Source organism: Anopheles marshallii, chromosome 2 (genome assembly GCF_943734725.1).
Source record: "Anopheles marshallii chromosome 2, idAnoMarsDA_429_01, whole genome shotgun sequence".
In the NCBI taxonomy this organism is placed as follows: domain Eukaryota; kingdom Metazoa; phylum Arthropoda; class Insecta; order Diptera; family Culicidae; genus Anopheles; species Anopheles marshallii.
The window spans coordinates 91,891,432-91,908,043 of record NC_071326.1 but is presented as its reverse complement, the minus strand read 5'-3'; positions in this window follow the sequence as shown (position 1 = coordinate 91,908,043).

Genomic DNA, 16,612 nt, shown 5'->3' with positions numbered 1-16,612 from the left:
TGTAAAAAAGTGCATGATAAATAATCTATCAGAATGCTCAACATGGAAATTGTATTGACGTATTGTTTCGAAATTAAAATACTGCATAAAGTACTACAGTTCGCATAAAAATTATTAAATCAATCTGCACAAGAGTTAAGGCCTAATTTCGTCTACCAAACACATAACACCTTTCAGCAAACATTGAACCTCTTTCCTGGAGGTGAAAGTGTGAAACTTTGCTCGCACCACCAAAAACACGCACCTCAAAATTAAGCCTCCTGCCACGATACAGGTAGGTGAAACCGTCAACATCGTGCTGTTGGAAATCGAGGAAGTTGTTTAAGGTTTCATTTTTCCGCCTCAGCGGCTAAATAGTCAGCGACAGCCCGACAGCAAAACAGCATGTATCTGGTGTTGGTTTTTTTTTCTTTTTTGTGCTGTTATTGCTAGCGGACATTTTCGTTGCCAGCATGTTCCGTTCCGTGTTAGAGGATTTATGTGCCCGCCTAGGCACGCTATCGGCAGCAGAGAGCTATAGTTTGACATCCTATCATCAAGGTGGATGAAAGAAAAGAGGGTTTAAAACATAAGATGAAAGCAATAATTTGCGAAGCATTTCAAAACATCGTTATCAAATAGTTTTTCTTTGGAAAATTTTAAGCGTCTGCAGTTATGTTTTAGAGTAAAAAAACGAACAGTAAGAAGCCTCATTGCTTATTCACACATTGTCGTATGTCAATTTCAACTCTAAGCAGATATATGCTACTTTTTATTGTGAGAGTCGTATTTTTCCTACTTAGTAGCGGAAATTTTCTAGGCTCCATGCTGTTTGTTATACATGCAATATTGAATATAGTCGTGAGTAAAAATAATATTCTGATTTAGGATAACTTTTTATAAAAATACAAAGCGTGTGAATGTCTATCTACCTCATACATCGCATACCTCATCATACCTCTTAAGGAAGGAGACAACACTCATTTTCAGAACAAAACAGAAATTCGTATGCCTGTATTATGGAAACAGCTATCGTAGTGAAGTGAAACATAGGACCAACAGGATTTATGTTCACATTTTCGCAGTGCTTCCGCCACAGGTTTTCTAAATTATTGATGCTCTAAGGGTAATTTTATGTGTTTCTTTTCACCCTGCAGCTTTAGCTGTTTTTTTTGCTTATAAAAGGAAAATAGCTGACGGGTTAAGGTTTTTATTTTACTCGTTATTTTGCTTTATTTGTTTTTTTTTCATTTGATTGCGATGTGCTTGCATGTTTCTCGGTTCGATGTTGTTGACTCGCTTTGATTTATTTATCTCACCCTCTGTACTATGGAACAACGTACAAACAGCGGGATTTTTTCCATCGTGGTAGCTGTTTTTACTTTCGCTACTGAAATTAGTTTCCATTGGAAAGGATAAGGTGCTGCTGCTGTCCGTGAACAACTGAACTCCAGCCTAGTGTCATGTTTCAAACGTTTTTGGTCGATACAAATTTGTGACGATGGTGAGCATGTTGGAAGGTCTAACTACATCCAATGCATGGAAATTCGCAACTGGTAGAATGTGATCGCGTTGACTATCGGATGGATATTCTGTCGGTAGTGAATCGTGTGAGCAGTAGTAAACAAAGAACACAAATCACGCACACAAACAAAAAAACGAAATATAAAAAATCACACCATTTGCAGAGAATTTTATGCTTCACTGCCAATTAAATTTGTCTATCAAACTGTTTCGTTTGGAAAATAGTTCCCATTCAAAAATGGAAAAAAAATAAAAAAAATAACATCAAACATCACTGCCCAGTGACAGTCAGGGTTAAGTTTAAAAAAATATTTCTGCTGGCTATGAATATGTCTAAATTATAAGGATACATACTATTTTTTACTGTTTCCGTCAAAACCGATCGCGTTACCACCTTTCATCGTAATGCAACTTTCAGTTGGAAAAGTGTAAAGTTTCCTGCGACGTTCATCAAATATGGGATATTCATTGTCAGTGCTCGAAGCACTTTTCCATCATAAATCAGCCTAAAGTGGACAGCTCATTAAATCGAAGCAAATTTATTTGGCTCGTGGGAATATCGTCTGGGTTTAGGTTGGGGAGTTTGATATCGAACAAGTTGAAGAGCGGCCTTGTGCAGTTAGGATAGTAACACTTCCGAACTGTTCTTAAAGCTTTGATAATGGGTCTATGCTTTGTAAAAAAAAACCGCTCCTGAGGGGATTGATCGTTAAATAGCAATAATAACGAGTTTTTTTTTAATTCAATATGTTTAATTGCTCCAGGGTAAGAGGTTACTAGATAAGGTTTATTGTTCAAAGGTCTATAATACATGATTCAAATGAATAAGTGTGGTAAATCACAAAGGCAAATTTATGTAGTCAAATTTGTGTTTCTCGTTTCTGCATTGTGCGAAATTAGGACCATGGTGGGTAAAAGGAAATTTTCAAATCATACATTATTAGATAACATTGCATTCATAGCATTGCATAATAAGCTACCAAAACAACGATGTATTCCTTAACATCTCGATTCTGTTTAAACTCTTCCTATTCCGTTTAAACTAAAGTTTAAACCCTGCATGACGTCAGGCTCCTTACTAATCCACCAAGCAACTATTTACTGTTGCTAAATAATTTGCCACCCTTTCGTTACTCTTGCAATCTTACTACAAACGCCAAAACACCGTCGGCGAATGAAATGATAAACCGCATCGCGTGAAGAAGCCAACGAGCTGCTAAGAAACGAGCGCCTCTTCAAAAGAATTCTTTCGGGATAAATATTTGCATTTCCTAATTCCTAGCATAAATTATCGTATCGAAGCCCTACGGCACTTGTGGAGGTAGCCGAAGCACTTGTTCAAAAGAGAGGTTGAGTAAACGAATGACGAGCGCAAAACTTTCACTATTTCCGTCAGCCTGGATGTACATGGTGCCCATTCAGTAGCAGTAAGCAGTATCAAAGATACGCCTCGAAGCACCTTTTTTGGAAGCATTAGTAAAGACGGTTTGTCGAGTCGCATAGGTTGAACACGGTCCTAGTCCCTGTCACTGGCGGGTCTTCTTTGTGGCCTAATCTTAACGAAAAGGGTTGTGATTTGCGCTTCGCTCAAGTTGCATAACCCACACCATGGCACGCAGTTGATTTATAACAGCTTTAAGATGGCACACATCTTCTCTTTTAGTGTAACCGCAAAGTATTTTACGCCTTCGGTATCCGTCTAGTGAAGCTGTGGTTTTGCGAGGTTTGTGGCGTTGACGGGTGCGCTTTTATCGTTGTAAATTTATAAATATTTATCAGACCCCGATCGTATCACCCAAAACACATACACACACTTCCAATGTTGACGCGTTTGTTTTTCCATCAATTGAGACGACCTGCAGAATCCTTATGGTTTCCAGAAAGGGTTTTCCTTCTTCAAAGCGTATGTACCGATGTAAACATAAAGAGTTCATCAGCAATCGAGTGAAATGCTTCGGCAAGAATCAGTTGAGCAAATATTTGAGCGACCGCAAACGCATCGGAAGAAGGCGTCTTTCCCGAGAAGCATCAAACGACTACGTTTCTCCATTTAAGTGACATCGAATTTGGGTATCGATGAAATTCATTGCCTTGTTCGTAACACAATATCGTTTCGTCTTCACGATAGGGAAGCCTTGTTTCTTACCTTGGGATCAACCGTTTCTGGAGATGCCGGAAAAGGGGTTACTTACGCTTTCAAGCTACGACAAGCTTAAACACCTTTCACCCATGAATAATAAAGTACCCAATTTCCGTACTAGCCGACCAGAACAGACTACTTCAATATGGCAGCTTCAGTTGGGATTGTGGTTTGTGGACGTTCATCTGAAGTGTTACTAGCAAGACACATCCATTGCAAGAACGTTTAGGTTCCTTTGAAAAAAGATGAAATACGATGTCTATTTTTAGCATGTGTAGCCAACATTGCACTTGAAATACATCTTACCACTTTGTGGATACAGTATGCGAGTAGGGTATCGAGTTGAGTTGGCAATAAAATGGTTATAGAAGCAAAACCAAGATCTAATAGGTCACATGTCATTGTTTCAACTCAGAAGCAGCTATTGGAAGGCTGGCTAAAATTTTACAGCGTCTTCTCCGATTCCTTGTATGTACAATGTATTAAGCAGTACCACGAGAGGCGTTGAATCAAGCTCTGTATCAGAATCGGAAAACTGATGTGTTGCTCTTAAAACGATATTAAATATTGAATAAATTAAACGTTCCTATGCTCTATGGAGTCAGACCAAAACAGGGTTTCATTCTAAGGATGGTCGTAGACTAACCTTTTGGAGCAATGGTATTGAAAATCCCTTTCATTGTTTTGGGGGTGATCTTAAGAGATGTTGAATATTTTGAAGAAGAACCTCCCGTTTCTTCTGCACAGTTTGCCAGCAACTTCTGGAGTGTTGTTACTGATGGTAGCAGAGGGAATGTAGATATTGAATTTAATATGCAACATGAGTGCGATACATTGTCTTACTCACCACCCGTACGTACGAATAGTTAAGCTGTTTGCTGACAACAACTTTATTAGGGACGATCGGACGATTCTTACATGGTTGAAAGTAGACCGTTTACTCCTTTGCCGGACCCATCCTATGTATTAAAAATGAACAAACGTCAGCTGAGGATAACATGCCCTTGATATATCTACTTGTGGCAGCAATCTGACATTGCTAATGACATGACAGATAGCTCAAGAGTAACTTAATTAGGAGGATGCTGTATCAACGGTACAATTAGCAGGCTTTCAAGGGGTAGTTTAAGTGTTCGCAAACTAATTTAATATTTAATTTAATTTTAAGTTTTTAAATTGTAATAAATTCATCACTCTAGCACATTATTAAACCCTAACAGCTAACTCAAAAATAAACAAGACTCCGATAGTATTTTATTTTTGCTCCTTGTGACTGGTACAAGTCTACTGGCTATTGTCATTGGTCATTGTAAATCATTGTCAACAATTGTTTCTTCACAACGCATTTGCATGAACATCCATTTACGAATGGTCAGGTGCTAAGAAATATTTGAGCTATACACCAACGACCCATGTTAAATCGTGGTCGTGTTTAGCAGGACACCTTCCACCCATAACACTAATGATATCAAACATTCTCATGTCCATCGACGTTACTCTAGGCTAGTCAGAACAGTGTTTGCTTGTCGTTGGGGTGTAACGAACTGTGGCGTTCACACGGATGATTGCAGAAAAACATCGTCAGCCTAGGTTTTAAGTTTGAGGGAAAATCAGCCCAACGGCTAAAAAGCCGTCTAGTAGCTTGAAAGGACTGTTTATACTTCGGTGGAAGATTATGTAAATTAAAGGATATAGAGAGGCTTGTCGGTATAGGCCCAGAAATGGCGTTTTCGTTTGGTAGAATCGACTTCCGGGTCGTATTCGATGACCATTGGTGTAGATTTTCTTCTTTTGTGCTGGACGGTTGCGGCTCCTGTTACCAGTAATTCTCATTATCACCCGTTACGAGGTGGCTAGATTCTATGCAAATCTGAATTTCCCTGCTTTAGTCCAGTCCTGCTCTGTGTTGGTAAATGGCTGAAGCGGTTGTGGTTTTTCACAAGCATCATCATCATCAACAACCACCACAGTACCGTCGACGTTGTCGTCACCTAACTCGAAACAGCTTCGTTGAGGCTGTTTTACGGACGAACAACATATTCCCAATGCCTATTCCTTATCATTTGCTCGGATATCGTTTGCTCAAAGTGCTTCTAGGAAGTTCATTCAATGATAATTGATCCAACCGTTCCGTCTCGATGCTCGACCGCTCTGTTAGACCTAACGCTTAGTGCAGTGCATTACAAAGTGGTTGGTTTCCTTCAATTGTTCACCATGGGAATCATACAAAGTGGTGATCATTGAAGGTCGATTAATCATCCGGTTGTCGAATCAGATGCAAGGCCATCTTCAAGCTGAGCTATCCTGTCATACACCATTAAAAGAGGCAGAAAGGAAAACTCATTATTCTGCTGCCAGCTACCGATTGCCCTCAGTGAGCAGTGAGTTATAGTATGATATCCTTGGTGGCGTTGTTGTGGTTCTTCAAGTGATGCTCTTTGTGATGAGCCTATCAAATCCAGAAAAGTTTCGCTTTAGCTTTCATGAAGAATCAATCTGGCAAAAAATAGTCATTTTCATTCAATCCAATATACTCTCTTTGTTAGTGATTTCACTTTTATAGGTAACAACAAATTTTAACTTTTATGATAACTATGTTTCCAAGATGATTCTTTACGCTCATACATGGTTTGGTATTGATGTGATGAATATTGATGATTCTATTTTCTTTCGCAGGTAAGACGAGAAAACTATTACTTCAAAGCGGAGGTTAGTGATCTGAACTCTGTAGAAGAACAAGATATGATAAGAATTGAATTATTGCAATTTTTTACCCAATTTCATCCAAGTATATTTTTAAGCAAATTTTTTATTTCGTATTTGACGACCTCAGACGCAATATTATCAAAATACCCAATAAACTAAAATGAACACAGCTTGCATCCATAACTTTGTTACATTTTTTCTGTAATCATTGCATTCATCAAAGGACGAAAACGCTCCATATCTCATCCATTACACTTCCACCACTGATTTGTCAGGGTGCGTCAAAAATCATTACTTTCCCCACAAACTTGGGTGCCGGTTTGACCCGTAAAAAAGTCGCAGTAACACATAAAAAATCACAACAATTATAGTTGTGCAGCGATTACTGGTCATTTTGCTCCGCTATTGCCCGTTCACGTTCCGACACTTCACTTTGATCCATTTGACCGAGGGGATCTGTGTGTAAATGTCACAAAGGTTGCGATAGGGCAAAATTGTTTATTTTTATTTCAATACCCTCGCCATTGAGAAAAATCTTGCCCTGTCTTGATGTTCTATGGAAGCATAAATTGAGGCGAAAGCATTTTATGGTTCATTTGCGCAGTTTCGAGCAAAACGCTGAGTAAAACGGATGTCAAAAAAACGTGATGTAATTTAAACTACGGAGAATGTACCCCTGTGGTGTGTATCGTTGGCTGAGGATCAAACGCAGACCGGGTAAATGGGTAAGATCGTAAAAGAAATCAAAAGCACCGATTTGTTCTGCTGGACTTACCGGACAAACAGTTGACCTCGTAGAATTATTTTTATTAAAACACTCAAATAGCTTAATAGTACCGCTTCATACATTCATACACAAACAACTAAGACTGACCGTTCAACTGACCGTTTGGTTGAAAGTGATTTAAACTTACGGAATTCGTTAGACTAACCGTCTAAAAAATACATTCATTAATTAATATGTGTTGAAAACTGTTTCCATCTTTAAACATACAGATAGATATGAAAATCTATACAATTTTTATAATGATTATTATTTTAATATTTTATGGTCCTAATGCTAGGTAGGAAAATTTTTGAGCATCAATTAAACTCCAAAGCATCGGTAAAAACTGTTAAACTTCTTCTGCAACTGCAACTCCAACGGGAGAAAGTTCATTTCCGCACAGGCAGGTCAAGCCTGCTGCAGTCATTTCTCAAACGTACAGTCAGGCATCAGAAGCCATTCCGAGCTTGCAATCGTTGTCCTTCCACCGAAACCGGACGGCAATTAAGCAAACGCTCGAGCAGCAAAAACTGTGTCAAAGGCAAACGGGCACGAGTGAATGTAAACCATCGTTTATGGTTCCGATTCGCATTCGAAAAATGCAAATGTGCACGCTAGCGAACGGATAAGTTTTGTTTCGTAATTAGTCGAACATGTTTCCCGACCACCATCACCATCACTTCCGCCCGTTGGAATGTCAACCAGGTCGAGTGGGCTGTGAACTTTAATTTACCGACCAGCTGCAGTAGCACTGTGTAAGAGCTGCATAAGAACAGCACAGGAAGCAGTAAAAAAAATTATACTGAACCACCCTGCAACAATACACTGTTTGCCATGAATCCCGCAAGGGTGATGGGATATGTATTTCATTATCCTGATCCTATACGCTAGTATGCAGGGAAAAAGCTGGAAACTCATTTCGTTCCTTTGCTTTTCCGTATTGCAAGACAAGTTTTTTAGTTTGAGTGTGTAACGGTTGGTTCTCACGCATAAGGGTGGTGAACAATTACTACTATACACTGATGAATAACAAAAATAAAACGGAACTCGACGCCCGTAACCAAGTGCTCGATATTCAAGCACGAAACAATGATTAAAAATCTCCTCAACGGATAACACCCAAGAAGGGATCCCCACTAGTGGTAAATTAAGATTAACAGTGTAGGGTTTTGAATGTTTAGTATTTTTATTTGTATTTTGGGAACTCCATTGCCAGGCAATCGTAGTGACGGTGGACATGGGACTGATGTGCCTTTAAAATCCATAACAATAATCCATTTCCATTACAATTCTCAGCCTCCATAAGGCGTTCGTTCCGAGGTCGTTTTATTCGGGCATAGTCCCTAGGTGTGAATTGATTGTTGCCGCCAGTCTGCTGCTCCCCGACAAAGATATGAGATGCGATCTTCATCTTGCTGTAATTCAGAATTGAAATAAATTTGTGCTCCCATTAGAATACCATTTACATGCGATTTTAAGACTCCCTTTTGGAATGTATACCCCATTCCGCTACTGTTCTATTACGTAGCCGCTCTTTTCTTTTACGATGCGACCGAAACGACCATGCCGACCGTGAAACGAGCGTACAGCCATTTTGGTTCCACCAGCATTCGAGATGCTTCGTCGAGTACACTTGAACACAAAACGGCATGATAATGTGATGCCATTTCTGCCCGGGACGTTGTATGTCTGACGGCTTCTAGGGAAAATGGCCTTGGGTTGAGCTTTTGCTGGATGCACGGATACTGGCAGCTTGTCCCTTGGCTCAGGTTTTGGGCGCATTTTGTAAGGTTATCTTTTGTAGCGGTTCGTTCACTAGGATGGGATTTAGACTAGATGTGTTAGCAAACGACGGACCCTGAGCAGACATTGTTAAAACCCTTTCTATTTCGTGCCCTTTGTGTACCGTTGGGTTGACTTTCACCACCTGCACTTTCATGTTAAAAATTGAACCTTTCGTAAAGTCGTTGTTTTTGGAACACTTTATAAAGCTGATTAGGTATAAAGTATTGTCGAGTTGATATAAATTTGATGACAGGAACGTGTTACAACATACCAATGGGGTTCATGTATGCTAATTTCTCATTCGTTCATTTTAAAATGTTACAATAATTTTTAAAAACTGTTTATACTTATTTAACATTGAACTCATTCAGTTTAAGTTTAATTTTAAGTCTTTTTATAACATGTGCTGATAATGTTGCATTATATCCAAAGTAAAAAACGGAAACACATTGGCCACAATGTCAACCAGAGTCAAACGAACATGAAAAAGAAACACAATAAAACCAACTTACCTCTTGCCAAGCACCGTGTACTTTCGTTCGTTAAATTGATCTTTTTGGAAACGGTCAACACAAAATGGTCATTGGGCACACATTCACAGAAGAATGGTATGGCAGACCTTCTCCTGCTTATGTTTTGTATTCTTTTCTGTGTGGAATGTCGTGCTCCTGCAACACCGTGCAACTACTTTCTCGCTCTGCAAAACTCCTGTCTATTTCCTCCAGTTATATGAAGGTGGCCTTGGGTTTGTTTTACCTGGTGATAGTTGCAAACACGAAAATGGGAAGTTAAAAAATCGATAGCACCTTCTTCTATTCTTCATTGGCTGAATCGTTTGCGCTAGCATCTGTGTCCAACTCTTTCGGGAGTTTAAAGTGTCTATTCATTATATGATGCTTGTCCCTGGGTGGCAAGGAAACCCTCGATTCAGTTGCTACAAAGCGCCACTATCGTTTGACGTCGTCGGCTCTTCTTACGGTGTAGTGAGAAGGTAGCGTTTAGCTCAACCAACAGGACGACGTGCCCTTCGGCCGAACATAATTTTTGCACTTTCCTGTTTAATTGACAGAATGATTTATTCCTTTATTTGGCTTACGAAAGGCACACAGGAATAGACAAAATGGATTTTTTGCCTTGCTAAACCATAGTTCAGATGATACATTCAGGTCCTCTTGAGGTTTAAGGAAACCAAACCTGGCCGAAATAGGAAAAAAAATATGAGCAACATAGCTCATTTAATGTAGATATTTCCGAGTATTGAACAATAATTGTACTTAATGCTTTATTTTAGCAAATAGACCAACTTGTAATATACTATCTTTGTTCTTAATAATATACACTTGAGATAAATCCCCAGATAATTGAAAATTTGCAATGTTCAGCATGAATGGTTGCAAGTTAGCAGATATAGTTAATAATATTGATCTAATTGACCTTATGGTGATGCATTCATTTGCTTCTACATTTACATTACTGATACATTGATCCATTTACATTACTGATATCTTGATCCAACATTCATCGAAAAGTCAGCAACGGTTCTTTAAAGTTCGGCTAAAAATGTGTTTTTACCATATCCATAATTATTGGCCAACGATTCCACAAAATATTCTATGTATGCATCAGATATATACAATACAAAAATGCTGCCCATGCGATGATATCTGTATGCCATTGAAAGGAAAAGTCATCCCAATTTCCCAACTGACCAAAAATGATGCGGGCAAATGCAAATAAAGAAAAAATGAAAAAAACAATGGATGTTTTACACTTTACAACTCAGAGAGCAGCAAGCACACCGAACTCTGACCATTATTATTGAAAACTCGAATCGATAAACGTCTAAAATCCACTGCATTCTGCTGGCCTGGTACGCTTTGTCTCATTTGGTTGGTAAAAGTTTCGAGTTCGAGTACTGAACGGGAGATGAAGCGGAGCGTAAACAAACTTGAGAATTTTAATTTCCCTCAAACCGCCAACGAGCAGCATTGTATGTGGGTGAAATTTTGAAGGAAGGAGATTTTCGGGATGGTAGCATGGATTTGCTCACCACCACATGGGTTGATGAACCTTCTACCCCATGCATTGGTTGAAAATCAATTTCCATTCGGTGGTTGAGTTCATTTCCTTTCGTTTCAAATGGACTCGGACTTTCGGGAAATCGTTTAAACCGATCTGCATACCGAATATTGGCAAGGCTATGCGTTGGAAAGAACTTGTAAACTCTTTGGTGGAAAACCAAACCAGATCCCAATCGATCGGTTCGGGTGTTTAGAGAACTGAGAACGGATAAGAAGCGGTCAGCTCGGTTGCGGTTACACGTTGTCCCACACGCATAGCTGTTTCGAGCGGGTCAGTTAAATCTATCAATTACAAATCAAACACAGACGGTTACCACAAGCATGAACGTATTTTACCTTTCTCTAAATAATCAATTCAACACATATTGGAAAAGTCAATGTTGGTGGGGGAAATATCCAAAGCCCTTGTGGTTAAGCTCGATTATGATTGTTATTCCAATGGGTAGTTGGGATCTTGTGTTTACTTTATACGTACACATCGCTTGTTTCAAGTATCATTGATCGAATGTATACGTTTGATCATAGTTACTGTCCAATGTATCGTGAAACGATCGTAAGATGAAAACGTAAAGCCAGTTTAGGTATATTTAGGTATACAGTTTAGGCCAACACACACACAGTTAAAGTTGCTATACCTTTGTAGTTGACAATAATGGCGTGATATCGATTATGTTGTTTGATCTTTTGTTTTTAAATGATGCATGCCGTTGAAAATAATATGTATAATATTTATTAACATTAGTGTTATCTTTATTATCGTGTTGCTGTTGTTGTATCTTTAAATCCTACCAGCAAGCGAAACAATCGTAACTAAATGTATTATCTGTCTGCAATATACTGTAAATAGCATCTTGTTGGGTAAAGAGATGTGAGAGAGAAGAAGAGAAGCTAAAAAATCAATAACCTATAAACTTAATTAACGACTGCAGATTTACCGAACAACATCATGGGAGGGCTCCTTTATAAAAAACGAAATATATCAATTATCAATAAGTTCGGTCGCGCAGCATGCGACGGAATCTTCGGGCTCTCTATGTAATAATGCTTTTTGATTTGAGTTTTTCCTGTTAGCTGAAATGGTACTTCTTTTATAGAAAATGTTGGGAGAAAGGAGAATTTTGTGTTAGACGGATATGTTGCTATGGATGGGGGTTTTTAGCAGCAACGAGGTTAGGCACTCGAACCTTGCAAAGATGACAACAGACTATAACAGAAAAAACTACCTTCCTTTTGCATTGACAGTATGCAACGGGGAATACAGCTAAAAACAGTGACATCTCAGCAAACTTCGTGCGCTTACGGAAGCGCTTTTTCCACGCTCATCGACTACTTCCGGCTGCTTTCAGTAGCCGTACTGAAACACGCAAAAGGCACTTTGCCGAGAAAGGCATTCACACTCGTTTTCTTTCCCACTATCGCTATACGCTTTTTACAAAACGAAAATCGACAGATCAATTAATTAAACTGCACTTTCTACGTTTCGTTTTTGCCGTTCCGAAACGTCACGTTTTTTTTTTATTGCAGCCAGTGACGAAGGAGAAGAGTCGCACACGCCCTGCTGTCTGCTGCAGTATGATGTTTGATAGTCTAAAAGGCAGGGCTGGAGGCGGAATTCGGTTAGCCGACACAGACGTCAGTTTGCCTTCTTCACTAATTGCGCTGAAATTAAGTAACCATGATGACATGGCATCGCCGCCTTTCTACCAGTAGTTCTCTGGAAAGGTTCTTGATGAAGCCATTTGACGGGTGGGAAAACGGAACAGCGAATTAAGTGCATCGAAAACACATCGATGTCAGTGACACGTGAGCCACAGAGATGATGCACCAAAGAGTAACGTCCTTGAGAACAAATTATGTACATTCCACCCTTTGAAAAAGGTCGGATTTGAAATGCGTCCTTCGCACGAAGCTGTTGAAAATACCATTAAGACATTTGGGCCAAGAACTAAGCAATAGAAAAAGAAGAATATGTGAGACTCAAATAAATAAACACCAATTAAAATGTTTAAACGTTTTGCCTGAATGGTTGCCAAAAATATCTCATCTGAAACCGCTATTAAAGTTGCGGATATATTGAACTTGCATCATGGGTATCTGATGAATCGAAAACCAAACCACATGTTACATAGCCGCTTTACCATCACATTATTCAAATTTTCGAATAATTTCATTGCCTACTCTTCTTGTTCATGTGAATTTATTCGTACTCCGCATCCAACCGTACTGTGAAACGCTACATCGAATACATTGTGCTATTAATTATTTTTAAATGACAGTTTAATTTGATTGTGATTTATTCTTCACATCGTTTGTTGTGTTTGATTGTTTTTTTTAATCTGCTTCTGAGTGGGAGGTTTTGTTATTTGTGTGTGTGTTGTATGCGCTTTAGCATCGTTTTATCATGGTAAACGGGCATAAGCACTTTTTCCTACTAAAAGCTGTGTGTTTATTTCACATGCTCTATACCCGATGGTTTAATTTTCTTTTATTTTTGCTAAGATATGAAGCTCGTTATTTGGATGACCCGTATCATGACTGTATGGTTGTAATGAAATAATTTTAAACAATCGAATAACAAACTAGAGGAAAGAGTAACTACAGTAATTAATACGGTGCAATTGAATAATTGAATATATGTTCATCACACTATTCACACACACACACACACACACATCACAACTATTTCGGAAGCATTTATCGCATGTGTATATCCATTGTTTTTACAGTTTTTGTTACATATAGTTTTACTTTAGTTTTATGCCTTTAATAATGGTTAATGAAAAATTGCCATGTGTGTCACTACGTTCTTACGTTGGATAACCTATTTCATCCAACCTGACTTAATTATAACAACAAATAATTCATACCTTTCAAACTTCGCTTGAAGCCTCAACAACCTTGTGTCATCATCTTCGAAATGTCTGAAATAACTTTCCCAGTCCAAGAACGTCTGATGTTTTGGAATTTATTAATTGAAGTTACAAACAATCTTTAACAAGCGAATGCTCTTTCGGCTAGACATAATAAATCTCTCAACTGTCACCATTCGCAAGAAGATGACTGTCTTGTGTGTACTTCCTTTTCGGTGCTCTTGCAAAAAAAAAACTATAAAAAAAACATTTATCGGATGGATACGGCTCGATGAACAAGCTTTATTCGCGCGGAATCCTTAACGTAGTACTCTTAAACCAACCACCACAAACTGTCTCGCACGAATACGCAAATTTACCAGCTCAATGACTGCAATGGGTGAGATATGCGTTACAAAACTGTACCGGCGAATAGGAAAACTTTCCCCGCAAGATCCAAAGCACCCAAATAGCGAGACTAAAAATAGTACGGGCCTGTACGTTGATGGGAAAACGTTGTAAACAACATTGAAACCACAAACTGGTACTGATAGGGAAATGTCGCGAAAGTCTTTCAATGCTCAATTCATAAATATTTACCTTCGAACGAGAAACCACTTTCACGTAGTTTAGAAGAAAAACAACCGAAATGCACATTTTTCCAATATTTCGATCTTAGTTTGAAAGATGCTTTGGAAGCTTTGCATTGCCAGTTCAAGCTCTTCAGCAAAGTAGCTTGTTGTTTGAAATATGAAAATCCCTCTCAATTTTTTTGTATTGAAATACGGGTTAGGCTCTCGTTTTGTAGACGTCCTTTCGAATCACAAACTTGTTTCAATCTTTTTTTTTCAGTCGAAGCAAAGAAATAAAAAACTGCAGCTAGCACAACTTACGTCACGATCAAATTTACAGAAAACGCGTGGTAGAGTGCAGAGAAAACATTAGAAGAAAAAAAAACAACAAAGAAGATTTCGAGCTTCAAAATGCAAAGCGAGCGAAACAACAATCGCAAATTCCTTTACATCCCAGATGTGTGGTGGTGCTTGCTGTAGCCTTACGAAAGAAAAAAATGACGAAATTGAAAAATCATTGAACGTTTATTGAATCATTGTGTCTCGAACGCTCTCGTTGCAAGCAGTACGATCGCCGTACAGTAGTAGCAGCTTAAAAGAATTTCCTGTCTGCCATTTTACTGCTGAAACTTTTTCCGAACCCGCAAGGGGATCATGGCCTGGTACACTGCTTTGGGCTCCTTGTCAGATTATTCATTGATGGAAAAGTTTTGTGCCATCGATAGGGAAGGTAAAGGCTTCCACTTCTAGCAGAGATGGGATCCAAAACTTGGTGAGGAAAGTGGGAACCAAAGGGTAAGATTAATATTTTCTCAAACCTCGTCGTCAAAGTTGCACTTGCATTGTGTGTTAGCTTTCGACGAGGCTAAAGAGTTAAATCCTTCCAGCGAAACAATGTCCACAATGTTAGTTCACCGTGTCCAGTCGATACTATACGGCGTTTACGGATAAAATCCAAACAGAAGGACTATACGATCGAGGTATAAAGATGTAAGGTTTGCCTTGGTTTTTGATATGAAAGTAAAGACTTGTGACCTCAATCATAACAATCAAATATTGACAAAAACCCATGTATGAAGCTATTAAACTTTCTCAATCACTCGATAGTTTACACATATACACGACACAATGTGCTAGTGATTTCATTGTAAATGACGCTTTTGTTGATGTTCCAAGGCAAAGGTTCAACTTGCTAGTAAAATAATTAGTTTTCACAATGTAATAGGAAATTGAATAAAAACCATAGCAAAAACCATTTCATTAGTAGCATAATACGTAAGTTAGGGAAAAAAGACCCACTCAGAAAAACACAGCACAGTAAAAATGAACGTCATACAGGAAGGAAATTGAGTAATAATATTTCAATTTTATCGATGCCCATCCTATTTGCTGTCAGAACTATACATATTGTGTTAGCAAATCACTGTAGCCAATAAAAGTTGATTTCAAAATATCAAAACAACGAATAAAATATATGATATAAGAAAACCATCTTTAAACAACCCTTTTTTTAATGGTGAAAATTCATGATTTTTGTGCCATGAAATCAACTGGACGACCTGGATTTGAATCTCCAAAAACTGAGCCAACCTTAAATGTAATTTGGAAATAAAACAAAAAATAAATGCCAAGATACATAGACTATTGTAGAGCAAAAGGAAAATGCAATAGTTTTTCTGGGTGAAACTAAATCTATTTCCACTTCTTTCAATCTTCACAAATGGCAAATACGTGCCGTTCGTTGGCAGCACTAGAGCAATGCAAAACACGAGTAATAATTCACAGAGAGAAACCATTGCAAACACCAGGCAATATTCGAAACACAATGCAACCAATCCCTGAATGTATCCAGCACCAGAATACCAGTGTCTTACAGGTCTTGTGCATAACGTGCGCGTGGAAGTCTAACAATAAATCATTCATTTTAATTAAAACTAGGACCGATGCGCTCCATGCGACAGAAGCGAGAAATGTTTGAATTCCTGAGGCGAGACAATAACAGGGATTTCAGCTTAGATGGATGAATAGAGTGTATCAATTCATTCTTTCAATGGAAGATGTACAGACGATGAGTAAAATCACTCATACTTGTTGTGCAAAGTTTCCTGAGCGAATGATGATTTTAAAAATCTTCACTGTCTTTTTTATTCAACTTTACCCTATCGTAAGAGCTATAAATTCAGCATTTTTGAGTTTTTCATTAAGATCAA